Genomic DNA, 17611 nt, shown 5'->3' on the forward strand with positions numbered 1-17611 from the left:
TTGCCATTGCCTTCAATAGGGTGGAGCAGAGCCAGGGACTTTTGTCTGTTAATTCCTTGTGGATCATTTACAGCCTTCCAAGCACCACTGTAAAAATAAACTTCAGATTTTTAAAAAACCACACACACACAACAAAAAAAACCAACTGGGGTTAAAATGTGTATAAATACCCAGAGAGAAGCACTGGCATAACATCCCTACAGTATTTTCAGAATAGCTCATTATTTACTCATTAAATCAGTAAACGACAACCCCATTCTTCAGGACCAGCAGCATGTGCATTTGTCTCATCGGGGCAGGAAGAGACCAAATGATCCATGATCCCAGGTATGGAGTTTGCTCCTGAATATCCACCAAGCCTGAGTAGAAAGAGCTGGGCTCTGAGCAAATAAACACAGCCAAACATGGGCCAAAAACCTCTGCACAGGGGAGCCGAGCATCTCTTCTCCATAACCTCTCTGCTGCAGTGCAGTTGACCAACCCTAGATGCCTAAACTCATGATGAAGGGAGAAAAAGCAGGCTACAGGGGACAATGAGCAACATTAAGTATTTAGGAAGCTAAAATAGGGACAAAGTGTGAAAGCTCACCCACCCTCTATTTCTTCCACTTCCAATGTGCTCCTCCTATCTCAAATATTTGAGTGACACAAAAACCAACATTGGGATAGAGTTTGAGCATTTTTGCACCACGCTGTTACATATTTTCAGGCAGAACCCTTCTAAAAGTAAATATTTTTTCCCCGCAGAAAGCATGCGAAATGTCACACGCTTGCAAACTTCCACAAATCAGCTACTGAGAGAGTCAAAAACTGCAGCCCCGGACGAAACGAGGGGCAATGCTCCTGGGTGAACCTCCACCATCTTGCTGCAGCCATTCTCATGTCAACTGCTTGGGAAAAGAGGGGCTAAGACAAAAGGGGAGCTGAAAGCCCGGCGGCTTGAATCAGAGCTATAAAAGGAACAAAAGCAGCAGCAACAAAACTCTAAGGGCTCCTTTGGCACCCAAGGAGGAAGCTTAAAATACAGCCAGTTTCTCTCTCTCCGCCTTTTTTCTCCCTATCTTCTTAAAAAAAAAAAAAAAAAAAAAAAAAGACTGCTCTTAGAAACAATCTCTTTCTGTTGCCAGAGTCTGAGAGAATAAGTTTCTGTGCCAGCCCATTCACATGGCCAGGTGAAAAGAAATTCATTCCTTTACAGCCACACAACATCTGCTGAGAAAGTGGGATGGGAAACACCAAAAAGGGAGAAGAGAAGAGCCGAGGCCTCCAGGTTAGAAGGGCAGCCCGTTCCCACCAGGGAGCCCCTCTTTCACTTGCAGACAACTGCTGCATTTGACATTTCAATGGGAACTGAGGCAGAGCAGGAGGGAGGGAGGTGGAGGGGGCTGGGAGGGCGCACATAAAGGGAGCCGGGGGAGAAAAGCGAGGGGACAACAATTCTGCACCTCTTTCATTTCTGCTTTCATGTTTTCCCCCATAATATGACAGTCAGGAGAAAGCGGAGAGTTTCTTTTTAAAATCGGACGGACAGGCAGAGGGTTGGCACTGTTAAAAACTCCGTCAGGATGAATCGATTTTATGGGGCTTACAGAGAAAAATTCTTTTTTTTTTTTTTGTCATCCCCTTTTTTGTTTGTGTTTTCAATGAGAAGGAAAAAGGATTTACATAAAATAAACAAAAAGAATGAATAGCAGCAAGCCCTGCCATGGGCACCAACAGTGGATGCTTTTAGAAAAGTTACACGAATATTGCTGCAGTGTTCAGCATTGTCTGAGTGCTCAACACAGACACATTCATCCCAGAGAGGAATTCAACAGTCCCCATCACTTCATACAAGCCCCTGAATGAGAGCTGCATGCTTTTTTAATCTGCTTTATAGAAACTTTCATCCAAACACATCAGATTAGTTTGTAAGGGCATCAAAGCAGCCCTGGGCTGTAAACGGGTATTATCTCCATTTTACAGAACAGGAAACTGAGGCCCACAGGGAATCACTCAGGCAGCGTCCAGAAATGAATCACTGGCAAAGCCTGGAATAAAACTGGCTCCCAGGAGCACCATGCTCATCTGCAATGAATGCAGAAACGGCCTTGACTAAATGAGAGCCTCTCCGCTGCGTTTTATGCCAAGCCCAAACATACAAACCAAAAATAATGCAAACAAGGCCAAAAAAATGAAATAGTGCCTTCATATCTAGCACCACTACGGATATGTCGTCATTGAAGCCCACATACTGGGAAGCATGAAGGAATCTTCCAGCCTTTGGTGAGGAGATAAGCAAACAGCCTAGGTGGGAAGATTGCAGAAGAGCAGAGCAGGAAGGTTACGGGGTCTCCTTGGAAGGGTGAGGTGCAAACTGGGTTCGGCTTCACCAAATCAAAGTGGGAAATGAGATTTTACATCCACAACCACTTTACGTTTGCTTCTTTACCAGTGAGAATTCCCATGAATTCCCCTCATGGTCAGCAAGGGAGGCAAGCAGCCAAAGAGCCAGCAAGATGAACATTGTGCTCAACATTCAACACGCACTGTGCAGCAGTCAGAGGTGCCTTGCTATATGCTTGGGACCAGGGGAGAACCTCCAAAAAAGCCACAAAGCCCTGAATGTCTAAGCTATAATTCAGAAGCTAGGATTAAAAAGGTTTAAATGTTTTGTGTTCAGCTGGAATCAGTCTAGAAATACTTCAGCATCGCTCACCCTTTTGGGCAATGAAAACTGCAGATCTTTGATCCTTCTTGACTGCTGTGCAGGAACACTACTCCCTTTCTGTCCCTGCTCCCCTCTACATATGGCACACACAAACCAGTGGATTCCCGCTAGGAGGACACTTTGCACCGGGACAGATTTAAGGGTGATCAAAGGAAGTAGCAGCCACTTCCCGGTAACAGCAGTCAGTGTGTCCAGCATCTCGATGAGCAAGTGCAACCTCCTGAACCCCCTCCTACCAAGCCAACCTCATGGCTCTACCCACAGAGCTCTTCAGGTTTTCTTACTACCACAACACCTTTGCAGGTTAAAGCAGGAATTCTGCTGTAAATTGGTCCAAGAGCTTCTATGCAATGTGTTCTCTGTATTTGTCACACCATCAACAAGCCCAGTACCAGGTATCAAAGCCCTGGGCAACCTTAAGTCCTCTTTGTCACTTCCCATCCCATCTTTTACTTTCCTCACCACCCCAGTGACAACAAAAGGAAGCTTACCTTTGCTGGAAAGGAGTCCTGTGCATCCTCCAGAACCACAGCGAAAGCTTCAGCCCATCTTCTGCAAACTCTTGCTTTTACCCTGGAAGAACAGTCAAGAGCCAATCTCAGGCTTAATCCAGCACCAAAACAGCAAGCTATCCCAAGAAGAGGAAGATTTGCTGCTTGCCCATGCTCACAACTGACGTCTAGCACGTATGAACACATGGAGGGGTGAATCCAGATTAGTGCAGGGTGGGCTAGGCTGCACCCCATGCTGCATCACTGCTCAGGGAGGATGGATTTTCAGAAGAAAGCTGTAGGCACCTCTGAACTATATGGCTCTCTTTTCCATCTGCAAAATGGGAATGAACTCCACACACCGGCACTGAAACCCTATGTGGAAGAGAAAGCTGCGAAGTGCCGGTAGGAGGTTAAATCCCTTCCCCGTACCTGGCTGTCAGGGAGAAGGAAGCAACAGATTTTATTATTTTTATTTTATTTACATTTCCTAACTATAGTAAAGTTCCCCTTATTATTTTTGGGCAAGTTAGGAGACTTATCTGCAGCACAGCTTATCCTCTCCCCACCCTTTAATCCCCAGGAGAAGTGGCTAATTGAGTGCCAACGGGGCAGAGCCGCCAAGGCGCGCTCAGCCTCCGGGGCAGGTGACAAGGACAAGTCCGTCCCCAGCCAGCCAGAGGTGGCTCCAGCCAGCGCTGAGAGGCTTCACGGCTTCGGCTGCCCCTTTTTATAACACATACTCAGAAAAAGAGATATCCGTGGGGTAACGGTGAGTAATGCGCTGGCTGCTATCTGCCTTGCTGAAAGGGCGATAAGAGCGAGTCTGTGATAGTCCCACTTCCCAAATTAGGCAGCCAAATGATCAGGCCTTTGGAAAAACACCACAAAACCCCTCCCTGCCACCGCCTCACCACTCGCAGATAAGCACCAAGCATTGCTAACAGCCTCAGCATCAGTCCCCAGCCTTTAAGAAGCCGTGACTCACACGAGATTGGTTTAGATCTAACGTGATTTATTTTTTTTCCATCAACAAGTGTGAATCAGCTTCAGATTTTCTCCTCGTTGATGGACTACAAATGGGTTTTAAACCCAAAAATGTGATCAAGAGACAACTTGCTGTTCCTACAGCAGGATTTCAGTGCTTTTTTTTTTCCATTTGCAAGAAAGGTACAACTTTTTTTTCCAGCCAAGCCATGTGGCAACAACGTGTCTGTCAATAGCATTCCTCAGGCTAAGTGAGGCATCTTCCACCTCTGCCCTCGGCTCAAGCCAAGTTTTTGAGCTCTAGTTCATACATATTCCACCAAAAATAGCTGCCTCCCAGTCACAGTAGTGTCTTAGATGAAACCACTGCTGGAAGATGGGTTTGTTTTCACGCTGCCAGCAGCTATGTGCCAATAACTGCTGGCACAGCAGGCACCCAGGTGGGCGATGGAAGCGACCACGCCTGGTCCCATCACCACTGGTTGTCTCAGGGCACCAGAGCCACGTTCCTGGGATGTTTGGCTCCTGCTTTGAAATGGTCCCCAGCGCCTGTGGTAGGGGTTTGGGTGGCACAGGCAAGGTTACAACCTTGGTTGTGCCTGAGCACGGATCGCCCTGCAAATGTCCCTAGCAGAAAATGGAACACCGTTAAGAACTTGACACTGAAACAACTCTTTGGAGGGGGCATTTTGCTGCTCTGGCTCTCTCCTCATCAGCTTTATCTGCCCTGGGGGTGAAACTCTGTAATCCACACCTCCCAAAACCAGAGATGAAAGATCTGGGGCTCAGCACTAGCTGAAGACCAGGGTGACCACAAGGCTGGGATCAGACTTCAGCCAAATCTTCCTGCATTTGCAGGAGTGCTTTGCACTGCTGTTCTGGTGTTTGCAAGCTCCTGGAGCAAGGACCTTTTTTGTCCTTTTTTTTTTTTGTACAGCTTAGCACCATTTGATTTATGTCCCAAAAGTTCCCATTTGCCAGGTTAACTCTGGGCAGAACTACACCGTTCTTTGTACCGTGCTGTATCTCAGTGCTGACCTAAATTAACCTGAGACCCACGAGCTGCACGCATTGAATTTGGAACTTCCTCCACCTACCACTCCCCAGTCACATTCTAAGAAATCAGGAAAATAAAAAAAAAAAAAATCAGAACTTTAAATACAAATACAATGAAATCATCCGTAAGACATATGTGGTAACTTACCTGCTCGCTGTCACAATTAGCTTTTTTTTTTTTTTAAACTGAATTTAAAGCAGATGAAAGCCCTGAAGGCTAAAGTCTGCTAACTTCACCCCCCACCAGCTCCACAAATAAATCTTGTGGGTTTGGAAATAGCTGCTTCCCCACCTCTAACCACAGGCTTGACAGTCCCCGCCAAGCCTCTCGGTTTCATTACTTTCTGGATCTTTCACACACATACAAATATGCGTACATATGCGCGCACACACTCACACACACACAAAAAGCTGCCCACTTATAAACCTGACAGGTAAAATTATTCCCTCCTTCTGCAGCCCTCCTAATTGCCTCCCATGGGCTCTCGCGAAGCGCAGACGTCACTGGCTAAACACGAAGTTCACGCGGTGTCACTGCTGTGCCTTTCATTAAGGCAATATCTGTCTCGTAGCCCAGCGTGTGCGTTACTTCTAATTTCACTGCTTGGACCCACAAGCGGTGTGCGACTTTCCAGGCTGACTTTAAATCATTACGCCAATTTCCCACAGTCATTTAAAGACAGTTTCTGAAGAACCGCTTGAAAGATGTTGTGTTTTTTTAAAGCCCAAAACTATATTTTTTTCTAACGTGTTTGTCCCAGCATACAAGGGTGCTCTTCCTCCTAACAATTTCCTCAGAAATTGATGGTAATTCAAGGCCTCATTCAGCCAGTATCATTAAAATTGAGTTACGATATAAGAGTTATTACAAGGTTTTACAATATTTACCATCTTAAATCTCCACTGCTCAAGGCCTGTGAGCCTCTGCTTTTTTTCTTTTTCTTTTTTTTTTTTTTTTTTTAAACAGAAGTGAATTTCCAAGTTGAATTTTCCAAAGAGAATTTCCCCATCGCAAAAGCAGGATCTCCCACACAAGCTGCTGGTGGTGTTTACACCTCCCAAAATCCAAAGGAGGAAGCATGCCACTTACAAGTAACGGCAATGATTTTAATTGGATTACGGCAGCCATCAGGACATAAATAAGCAACCAAAATAATTAGCGTCGTGGTTCCTTGTTTGCAAATTGGGGCCTGTAACACTTGCTCCCAAGTTCAGGATGCAAACCTGCTCTTCCCAAAGCCCTTTTGAACCCTGTGCCCAGAAGCGACAGGACCTTAAAAATTCGAGAGCCAGACAGAAGAAACTGTGCAAGAATTGGACTTAACCAGAAAAACCTTTAAAATGGAAAAATAAACAAATCTGACTGCTGCTAGCTGTGGGGCACTCAGAAAATAGCAGTGCCAAAGAAAGTTTTGCTCTGTTAACGTGCAAAAAATCGCACAGCTTTATAATTTATAACAAAGTGAAATAAATAGAATTAACTTAATGACTGATTTATAACAAAACAAACTGCCTCCAAAGAGCTTGGATTAATGAATAGCAGTGATCAACATAGTAGTTTTCCACTTTCTGAAGCTGTAGGTAGTAAAAACAAAGTATGCAAACCCAGATGCTTAAATCTGGGCTCCTGCTATAGATTTGCACATTTAAAATCCTCGTTCTAATTTTTCAAAAGATTCGTAACAGCTCTGCTGCTTTGAACACCAGACTGCACTGTTAGTACCCAACCAAGGATTTTTTGAAGCTTGAGATTTGAAAGACTATGATTAGAAATACTGGAAACGAACCACTAAAATATCAGAAAGTACCCACTGACTTCCCAACTGATTTCTTTCAGCAGGTGAATCTGCTGATTACAGATTGAACAGGGAGTCAATAACTCCCATTTCTATTTCCACCTCTGTCAATAAAACTATTCGGGAGCATTTCTTCCAGGAAAGATCGCCTTCATATCCTTCCATACAGGATATCAATTTGTCAATGTTGGCTTAGGACAGAGATCTCTGCGTTAATCAGAGATAGGCAGGCAACCCAGCTGCTCGGTGCACGAGCTGGGTGTCAGGGAAGTTATCTCAGCACCCGCCACCACCGTGGGCAATCCACACAGCTCCTGTGCTCCACAGGCCGGACTCTTTCAGACTATAAAGCCACATTTTGATTGCAACAGCTCGTTCAGGATACAAGCGAGTCTAATAAGACCAGCTGCTACATCTGTAATAGATAGCTATGAAACTATGTTCCTCCTTTGCATAAAACGCGAGACCCTTGTCCAAGCCCACAGAAACATTTTTGCCCCCCCGACAAATACCTAACCCCATTCAAAGGTGCAGGTATGCATACATTTATTCCATCTGTGCACTCGAGCTGCAGATTAAATACCATTTTTCTGGGCTTGACAGAAAAGAGACCTGGAGAAAAATGTGAAGAAAAAACCGCCAGGGAATGGCTAGGATCTAAAAGCTGCTCCCACCACAGGTGTCCTGTTTCCCCTGAGGGCCACTTTTGGCTGTTTGTCCCCCCCTCGCCCCCCCCCCCCAGAAGTTACAACCCAAAAAGCAGAGGGATGGGTTAATGCACTGAGCGGAACAGGTCACGCTCTCCGTCCCATATTGCCTTCCTCCTACTAACAGAGGCAGGCCAGGCACCCCAGCGTGGTGCCCACATCTACCACAAGGTTCACAAAGCCAGTTCTACCCAGCACACCTTCCTCCTTTCTGCCACTCCAGCAAGAAGAGCGAGTGTGGAAAAAACTGATGAGGGCAGGGTGGGTGCACAGACCCCATCCCCAGCCATACAACGTGCACAGCAATGTTTGGAATACCCCAGAGGATGGTTTTCGTCGGACAAAATTATGGATGACGGAGGTAGTAGCTTCTCACCCCATGGATGATGACTGAAGGAGACACCCAGAAGTCCTACCTGGGTTTATGGGGACTGACATGTTCCCTACAGAAGAGCCTGACCCCGGCCAGCAGGTCGGTCCCTGACCAGGGCAGTGCAGGGGCAGGACCCAGCGTGGTCCCTTCAGAGGAACCCCGCCACCACATCCAGACCCCAGCTGCTCCCAGGAATCCCGAGATGCCTGCAAGCACAGCACTACGGGAACAAGAAGGGGAGGCTGAGGTGACAACAGGATTTTCAGCCTCAGGTGTTCAGGCACTTCAGGGGAAAAAAAATAATAAAAAAAAAAATCCTTGCTGTTAGCATCGGGAGGGTTGGAGAAGGTAAGATTTGCACAGAGACAAAAGGGAGAGACGGAGCTAGATCCCACGTGTCCATACTTGCTCCTGTCTTGTAAGCACTGAGGGAGCAGAAGCCTTTTGGAGCTGGTCCCCATCCCCCAGCAGGGCTTTTCCAGCTCCTTACCGCTACGGTCACACGAGGTCCATGCTGTCCCTCAGTGCCCAGCCCACCAGGACAAACATCTGCCTCGTCTCCCCGAGGGGCTCCTTGTGCCAGGTCTCTGCAGCACGTCCTTCCTTCCCCCAGCTCCTCTCCCTGCTAAAGGAAGAGAGAGAGCAGTGCACTCTGCTTCAGAAAAACAGAGCCCCCCCCCCCCCCAAAAAAAAAAGCAGCTAACTGCTTTTGGTTTGCAATGTGGAAACGGGAGCCCGGCCAGCTCTTACAAAATACACTTTTGACACTGATCTCCCCAACAGGAACAGACTTGCTGGGACCGTACGGACGTGTACGCACACCCACACGAGGGGAAAGCTCCGAGCTGGGCTCCAGCCACCAGCACCAACCCCAGCCTCCATCACCGAGAGAGGAGACCAGCTGGTGGTGCCACCAGCCTCGAAGGGGACCCCGTGGGTTGCCAATGCTGCAAACACCTCGAAAAGTAAGAAGGAAGAGATCAGTCTACATCCATCAAACGAGGCAGCTAAATGAATTGCCCTTTACGAGAGCTGCGAGCGCTCCGACGGCAAATCTTTCAGAGTTTGTGACAATAAATCCCACCCCCCACCCTATTAATAAAATATAATAGCGATTCTGAGAAGAATGGCCTATTATCTAAAGTCTTAAAATGACAGAGCAATCAAACAGAAGGTGAAATATAGGGCTGGGAGAAGCAGTTCTGGGGAGTTTGCAACCTCCCCTCATGGTGCACGAGCAGATTGCAATAGATTTAGTGGTTTCTAAGATAGAAAACCACCACAAAACAAGAGCTTCATATCCTAAAAAAAAAAATCTAAAAATAATCCATCGAATGCACATTTTTAAACCCTTCTCGGCGCACATATGTCAATTGTTTGCAGAGCTCAGAGGCACTGCCGGGATCTGCCACCGGAGCCTGCAGAAGATGCAAGCCCCTGCCCTCCCACGCTGCAGCTGTCACGGGGTGACAAGCAAACAGGTGGCAGCGGGGACAGCCAGGGTGACGTTAGCACGTGTCCGGTGCTGCCACTACGAGGGTGGGCCTGGAGCACCATTTTGAATATTTTGTCCCATGGGAAATGTACAGAAAAAAGGAATTTAAAGTCTACAAAATAATTTGAGATCAAAAGTTGTGTCTGATGTCTTTTTTATTTTTGTTTCCTGGAAAAGCATGGCCAAGACTACAGTTTGTTTTCAACTCCTTGCTACTTTTGTAGGGATATGAAATCTAAGAAAATTGTCAAAAACATTAATATTTTTTCCCGTTTCTTATTATTATGCCGTTATTCTTTCTTCCTCCCTTATTTTTTTTTCTCTCCTCCTCATCATCCAAGGGCCAAATTCTCCAGAACACTGCCTTACTCAGGTATATAACCACCAACACAAAAAAAAAACACACTGATCCCCCTCCTTGCATCCAGCCACTAATGCAAAAACTGCTTATGACTTAATGATGTTCCTCCACGCTTCGTTAGCTTTTATCAGGACCAAAATCAAGATTCGTTCCGAGTCCTGCAGACCTGTCATTCAAGATGGACGTGGGGGAATGGGATAACTTTCTGGCTTTCTCAGCACCGTTGGGCTTGTTGCCATCAATTTCAGCGGTGTCAGAAATGTCACCCATGGAGATTATCAGCAATAGGCTGCTGATTCTGATCCAGCCCCAATTAGCAGCTGCCTGATAATTGTTGACATTGGAGAGCTATGAAGTAAATGGGGGCCTTGATCCAATGAACCATAAAAATAAATAACCATAAAACTACGTCTGCACTATAAAATCTCACGCAACGATTGCCAGTAATGATTCCTGCTATTTATACGTGCTACCTGGCTGGGGAGGGCTCAGTGCTTAGACTCATAACAGAATCTGCCCTAGCCATCTTTATGAGAAGGTGAAGGGTTGAGCAGGCAGTGAACCTGCACCATTATCCTGCCTTGCCCCTAGTAAAACCCAAATCAGGGCTGCAATGTCGCGGGGAGATCAATCATTGTATCTCTGCCCATGGGGTCTTTCAAAAAGGCAGGTTTCGAGCACTTCTACAAAGTTCTGGGTCTCAGAGTCAGCCCCTTCTCAAGCCCTAAATGACCCATTAAATGTGGTGGCAAGTACAGGGAACAGCCTCAAATTTGCTTTGAGCACATCTCAAACAAAACACGACCCCGCTCAAACAGACACCGCCTTGAGTTCACCTTTCCTGTCACCTCACCTTCGGTATTGCTTTAGCATGTGTGAGCATATTAAAAAGAACATGTCTGCCAAAAGCATTTTCATATCAAAACCTACCGAGTTATAATTGACTTTCCCCAGAGAACATTATGTGACAACTCACTTGTGAATCAACCTGGGCTTGTAAAATGATCTTGATCTTTGCCAAAGCCCAGCTGTGGCTGGCTCTTAATGAGCCACCAGCAGGGACACAACTTCGTACTCATTTAAAAACTCCAGCGCTAAAAACCATGGAAACCTGGTCTGCTCTTAGCAGGTCTTCTGACAGTCCTGTACAACCCAGTTAGTAGCACAGAGGCAACAGAAAGGCTTTAATGGCTTGTTTAGGGTCCAGTCCTACACAACTCTGTGTATCAAACTCCCATTGCCTTTGAACTGCAGAGGAAAAGCCTTAAAGCTTTCTTAGTGCTATTCTAGCCCTTACAAAAGGGAGATTTTAATACTTTGGTGCCTCTACCAAGCTTAATACATCATCGTTGGCCAAGAGCTCTGAGATCCCTTCGTGGAAGGTGACAGAGTATAAAGTTATCATTCGCAAACAGCCTATTGATGTTTTCTCCAAAGCAGCCAAATTAATACAATACCAACTCCTTGCCCACGTTCCACGTAATTAATTCAACACTCGGATGACATTTCATTTAATCAAGACGTATCATATCTTCTCTTTCAGATGAAAGAAACATTGAAGTTATAATGAAAACAGGTCGATATATCAACTACCAACTATTTTTCTCTGTATTTCTGCTGTACTCTGAAAGCCAAAAAAGAGCTGACTCCTTCCCTTCTTGGTCTGTTCCTTGTTTGATATGCCAGTGATATGAGAACCACTCTCAGGCAGTGAACTTCTCAGAATAAAGACTACATTTTCATTATGTTTGTTTGCAGCAGAGTTGGGAACAATTCTTTTTTCCCCCCAAACAAAAGAGTATTTTCATTTAAATAATAAATAAATATATATATATAATTATCGAACCAGACCTGACCACCTGGCCCTGCATCCTGACTCCGATGGGGATCGGCTCCAGCTGTTCCAAGGGAGTTTTTTCCCCAAATCCTCTGTAACAAGCCAGTTTGCATCCTGAAACAAGAGGGCTTCGATCTGCTCCAAGCTCTTAAGAGAGAATTTGCAGCTTCCCAGTTTCCACCCCCACCCCCAATTTTTTTACATTGTGCTTTCAGAAGGGCAGTGCAGTTAAGAGTCAGCTAGTGAAAGAACTTGATTTTTGCACCCCCAAAGTATTTACAACCTTCTTTGACACGTTTAACAGAGAAAGCCTTTTGCCATACCAGGTATTTCCATATTCTCCATATTTTGGCCAAGATTTCATGAGATAGGTTCAGCTGCCTTCGTATTGTACTCAGAGCGTTGCAGCCCCTTTCCCGAGGGACTGTTGGAATTGCCTTTCTGGGTTCCTAATGAGGGAAGGAACTGGAATGCTGTAAACTCACAACTTTGTCCGCTTCGTGTAAATCAAAGCACAGCTGCAAAATTTGGGAACAGAAAAAAGTGAGGGGAAAAAAAAAAATCTCCAACCACACACATCCAAAATATAAATACTCCTGGCTAGTAAATGTCACTTGACACTCTCACATCAAACCTGTCATCAGCTCCAGCGTTTCAAGGAAAAACACTGTTGGGGTTGAGTTCACAAATCTGTCCCTAGTTCTAATTTACAAGTTACCCTTTTATATTAATTATTCCTAAGTATGCCGTAATGACACATTAAATTTGCATGCAAAATCCTAGTTAAAGCCTGAACGAGCCAAGACCTCTGAGAAGGCGCTGCACATAAGAGAAATGTATTGTTTTAAATAACTACCTACTGCTGAGCTGGGGCACAGAACGTATTTGGTAGCAGTAAAACTGCTGGAAAGAGGCAAGAATATTTTGAAAACAATACATTTGGGCCCTGCTAACGTAGGAACAAATGAATAAACATATATTAGGGTAGGTAGAGGGGGTTCATGTTTGTGGGTTTTTTCTAAGCAAATAAATGCAAGCACGTATTTGCATAGGCTGCTGATCCTTGGAATTGGGAGTTAGCCTGCCATGGTCACAGCTGTAGCAAATGCATGGAAAATGCAGGTAGCAGAAACCATGCTAATTCCCAGAGGCCAAGCAGTTGCAGGGACTACCCGTAGTTCAGTGAAGCTTTAAATCAAGTTAGCGAGCACTGGCCCTGTTGTGATTTGCATGGACCTTCCCACAGTGCACCAGGATGTTTTTACCTCATAGCTGATACCATCAATGCTAAGCAAATTGCTTGCATAATTATGCATATTTGCACGGTGCTGTCAGCTGCAGCTGATGTCACTTGCTGATTATCTTTCTCCTAAATTTTTAGTCAATGGAAGCCTGTGGGTGGTTTGCTTTTTATTTATTTATTTTCTTTCTTTTTTTTTTTTTTTTCTTTTTTCGGTGTGTGTATGTGAGACTCACTGTGCCATGCCAGGCATACTTTTAACACTATTGCTCTATTGCCACAGATGTGTTGTTTCAGATGGGGACGGGGTGGGAAAGGCATCTGGCTGAATTCCCCCTTCCCACCCCATGGAATGTCATTATTAATTATAATTTACCTTTCATATTAATCACACGATCTTCATAAAGCAATCAGTCATCCCACATACCGCAGTCATAAAAGGATCACATCTTATCTTGCCCTGATGAATCAGTGCTCAGTACATTTTAGGTTTCCCATAATCATCTGGCAAAAGCATTCTTTCAAGCCCTTTATTTTAGATTAATAATGGACATCAGGACCCCATAAGAGAAATAAAGGGAGAGCTAATTCTCCAGCAAATGGAATGATCCCAGAAAAAGAAGTCCGCCCTTGGTGGGATGGTTACAGAAAAAGCAGTGCAGAGACAACACCTCACTGCTCATTACATATCATGCCACTCATCCAAAAAAAAAAAAGTATAACATACAAGTTTGGCCCCATCAGAGCATCCTGCTGTGCCCATGTTATCACAGATGCTTCCCCAGAACATAAATTCACAGGCTGACATATAGAGCTGACCAACGGGTTGGCAGGGGGTTGGGAAGGCTGGTGGCACACATTTAGTGAGATGATGTCCAAGAGAGGATCCAGGAGATGGTGGGCTGATCAGATCCACCACCAAGTAGAGCTTTACCCAAGCCTTGATACTTTGGAAAGAAGGTAAAGGATGAAGGAGCTGGAGCATCGTGATGTGCGTGGCTTTCTGGTTCCACTTTGTTAGCTTTAGAAAATGAAAATCTAGTAAAAAAGCCAAAGTGTGACAATGAGGTGACACTCAGGAGCTGCTTGCTCGGCTCCAAAAGCAAACAGCCGCTGAAAGCCAGGCCTGTACCTGTGGTTTGCAGACAACAGTAGGCTTTATTCTCTGGGGACCAAGCAGGGCATGGAGCCTTTGACCTGGATGTCACTGGTTCATAACACAGACAGATTTTGTGAGCGATCAGAAGTGAGCAGCGCCCGATGGCTGCTTGCTTCTTCAAGCGAAAGACAGGGGAAAGGCCCGCTCCGGCTGCCCACAGCCCGACAGCTGCCTCTCAGCACTCAGCAGCAAGATTGCCAGGGCTGCCCCGTGGCCTTGGAGAGAACAAATCCTACAGGGAGAACAAATCCTACAGTCCAAGGAGAGGCACGCATGGGTCACCAGCGCAACCGCAGCCACAAAATGCTTCCCCCAAACCAGCTTAATATCTACAGTAAGAGACCAAAGGGCAATGTTATAATCCTAAATGAAGTATAATCCAGGGAAAGGCCCCATCCAGGCAACGTGGAGCAGCACTGGGAACATGGTCCCAGCCTTGACATCTCCTAAGCCTTCGTCCTTCATCATCAGATTGGTTCCTCCAGCATTGGCTGAAATGGGAGATACAAGGTGCTGGCTATGTTCTGGGAGCCTGGCTAAACCTTCATCACCACAAATCTGGAGCTTCTCACAATAACCATAAATATCTACAGCTCATTTATTCAGAAACCCAAAGAAGAAAGGAAAACCCTTGCTGCTCTCCCACCTCCTTCAGAAAAAGGCATGGACAATCAGGAGTATCTGTCAGTAAGGCCGGCAACAAATGGCCCTTGTGGCTCTGAACACACATACTTTGGCAACTCTGGAGTGTTTGGGGAATATATTACCCCACAGCAGGCTCCCCCCTATTTGTTTACCCAGCAAGCACACTTAATAAGGAGCCTGCTCAGGAGGCCATGGTTATAGCGCAGCGCTGCTCTGTCGAGCAACCAGGCTGGGTTATGTTGTTGATCATCAATTATTAGGGGGGGGGGGAAAGAAAAAGCAGGCTTAAATTAAAAGCAAACCCAGAGTTTATTAGGCACGTAGTAAACCAGGCATAAAGACAAAGACACTCAGCTCCTCCTACCTTAGAGCAAGGCTCTCCTGCTCGTTCCTGGTGCTGCTCTCCATCAGCAGGCAGCTGCGCCTTTCTGCTCCGTGCCCACAGCATCCAGGCAGCCCATGGCACCCCAAAACTGCAGCCATTCGGGGAGGACGAGGCACTGATGTTCCCGTGTAGTTAACTGAGGGCAGCAGTTGTGGGGACTGGAGTGGCAGGACACATGAGGGGTACTGACACAAAGAGGAAGGCATGGGGAGATGAAAAAAAGGAGACAGAAAAGGAGAATGGAGTACAAAAGGAGAAATGTGAAGAGGTATAGTTGGGTAAGAGAGGAGAAATGGGGAAATATGGGAAGAGGACAAAGCTGGGGACACAGCTGGAGATACAGGCTTGGAAGAGCAACTCCATGCCCAAGGGAAGAGCTTGCCATGGGTCAGCACACCAGAGCAGGAAACCCCCTAAGGGACTGAGCCCATCAAGGACCTCATGTCAAAACAGAGGGGCAGCAAGAAGCTAAGGAGCAGAGGAGAAGGAACAAGCAGCACGGAGGAACATCAGAAAGACAACGTTATGTGCTGACCTTCACCTCGCTGAAGGAGCAGCATCACAACAGTGGCACCGAGTTTGCAGACACTGCACAGATGTTACAGCATCCCAAACACAGGGCATGTGGGGTTTGACCAGTCAAAAACACGAGTACTTGGCTGTACATTGGGCAGCATAAAGTGTGCTAGCGAAGCTCTGACCTCTCCCTGGGTAATAACTCAGATTCATTTGCTTGAAAAATTTATCAACCACTTTTTGCCATCCTTGATGCTGCCTTCAAGATTCCTTGACTTCAGAGACTTAGTTTGGGTTAGCCAAACTCTGGGGAGAATCCTGCAAGCATACAGACCCAGTCTCTGCAGCCTCAGTCAAGTGGACCTCATCCCATTTCCATCGCCCATTCCAGTGGCCTACCAGCCAAACAAATTTGCCACCACCACATATGTTTTCAGCATACGCAGGTGCAGCACAGGAAAGAGACTGGTAATCAAAAATAAAACTTAAAAAAATCAAACGTTTTTTTGTCCAAAACCTTCCAAGAGGAGGCTCTGCAGAGCACTTTGGGCACACCCAGGTCTTTCACAAGCGGCCAGTCCAGCAAGGACATCTGGCTGATGAACGACTCAGGTCACCTCTGGCCAACCCTCACAGCAAAGGAAGCCACTGACTCAAATCCGGGTTTCCTGACTGCTCTCCCCACCCATCCAAGGAACCCAGCCACTTTGTCATCCCTCTGGAGCACTCTTGTGCTCAGATCAAGCCTCCCACCCTGTTTTCCAAACCAAACTGGTCTCTTCCTGGCTTCTTCCAACGATAAGAAAAAATATATATATATTCTTCAGCAGAAGTCCCAATATCCTAAAATTTGAAATCAAATTTGCCTGCCTCAGAAGAGGACCCTCAGTCTCTGTAGACCTCATGCAAGATCTTTGCTGTCAAACCCCAAGAGAAGCTGCAGAAATCCTCATTTTGATAGAATGCCATTCTCAGACATCACCTTTTCCTAGGACTAAGGGGGGAAATACGGAGCAAAACCACAGGCAGATTTTTGTCTCTGAGCTGCCAGGTGTGAAGGGTTTAAAGGGAAGGATTTACACAACTGCTTTGCCAGACCAAGCTCAGATAAGACATATGCAAGATCCCTGTACCTCAGTTTCCCTGCCTGCTTTAATTCACGGATGGAAGAGCTGTTGACTAATTAATCTCGCCTGTAAATGAGCTGCACTCCCAGGATAAGGAGGCTCCGGAACTGAAGGTGGGGTATTAACCCAGAACAAAGGCAAACTGACAGTAAGTCAGATAAGACAGAGCTGACTCCATTGTTTCTCATGGAGTCTCTTACTTGCAAAATAACCCTAATTCACTGCACGTGTTAAGCTTGGAGGGGCCACTTTCCTCCTAGATACAGTCATGCAACCGCGTCATGCCCTGCCCATAAACGAGTGGCAGTAGAGACAAATTTGAACTGGAATTTAATGAATCTGGCTAATTCATTATTTGAAAGACTCTTATAATGTTTTTCAGTTTTATTTCATCTCTTTTTTTTTTTTCCTCTGAGCCAGGAGCACCAGATGGCCAATACCAGTCTCATTGCTAGGTACTAATCAGCCACTTCCATATGATATTTGCCATGAAGAATTAATACAATTAGGTCAGGATGTAAAGACATCATATTATTCATGGCAATAAGCCCAGATTACTTTTTATTCCTCCTGCAACTGCCTGCAGCCTGAGTGAGGTCAGCATCCAGGTCCCTCTTCATTGCAGTGAGCTGAGCTGCTCCACATCTCGTTGCACAGCATTTCTCTTTGCAGCCCTGATCCCTGTTCCCTTTCCAGAAATTCAGTCAATCTCAGCTTCAGAAAGAA

At 45.9% G+C, this 17611-nt stretch overlaps 2 long non-coding RNA genes across 2 annotated transcripts in view; both read right to left on the minus strand.

Moving 5' to 3' along the window:
• LOC136791685 (uncharacterized) overlaps nucleotides 1–17611 on the minus strand; it is a 73741-nt gene that overhangs the window by 16300 nt on the left and 39830 nt on the right. Inside the window, exon 7 of the long non-coding RNA XR_010834183.1 lies at nucleotides 3202–3283. This is a non-coding gene — a long non-coding RNA (uncharacterized lncRNA). The remainder of the gene's footprint in view (nucleotides 1–3201; nucleotides 3284–17611) is intronic.
• LOC136791688 (uncharacterized) lies at nucleotides 10190–17444 on the minus strand. Its single transcript, XR_010834188.1, has 3 exons — nucleotides 15222–17444; nucleotides 12137–12331; nucleotides 10190–11927 (listed from the first exon to the last, which is right to left on the minus strand). It is a non-coding gene; the product is annotated as an uncharacterized lncRNA (long non-coding RNA).

The sequence above is a fragment of the Anser cygnoides genome, chromosome 11 (assembly GCF_040182565.1).
Source record: "Anser cygnoides isolate HZ-2024a breed goose chromosome 11, Taihu_goose_T2T_genome, whole genome shotgun sequence".
Lineage (NCBI taxonomy): Eukaryota > Metazoa > Chordata > Aves > Anseriformes > Anatidae > Anser > Anser cygnoides.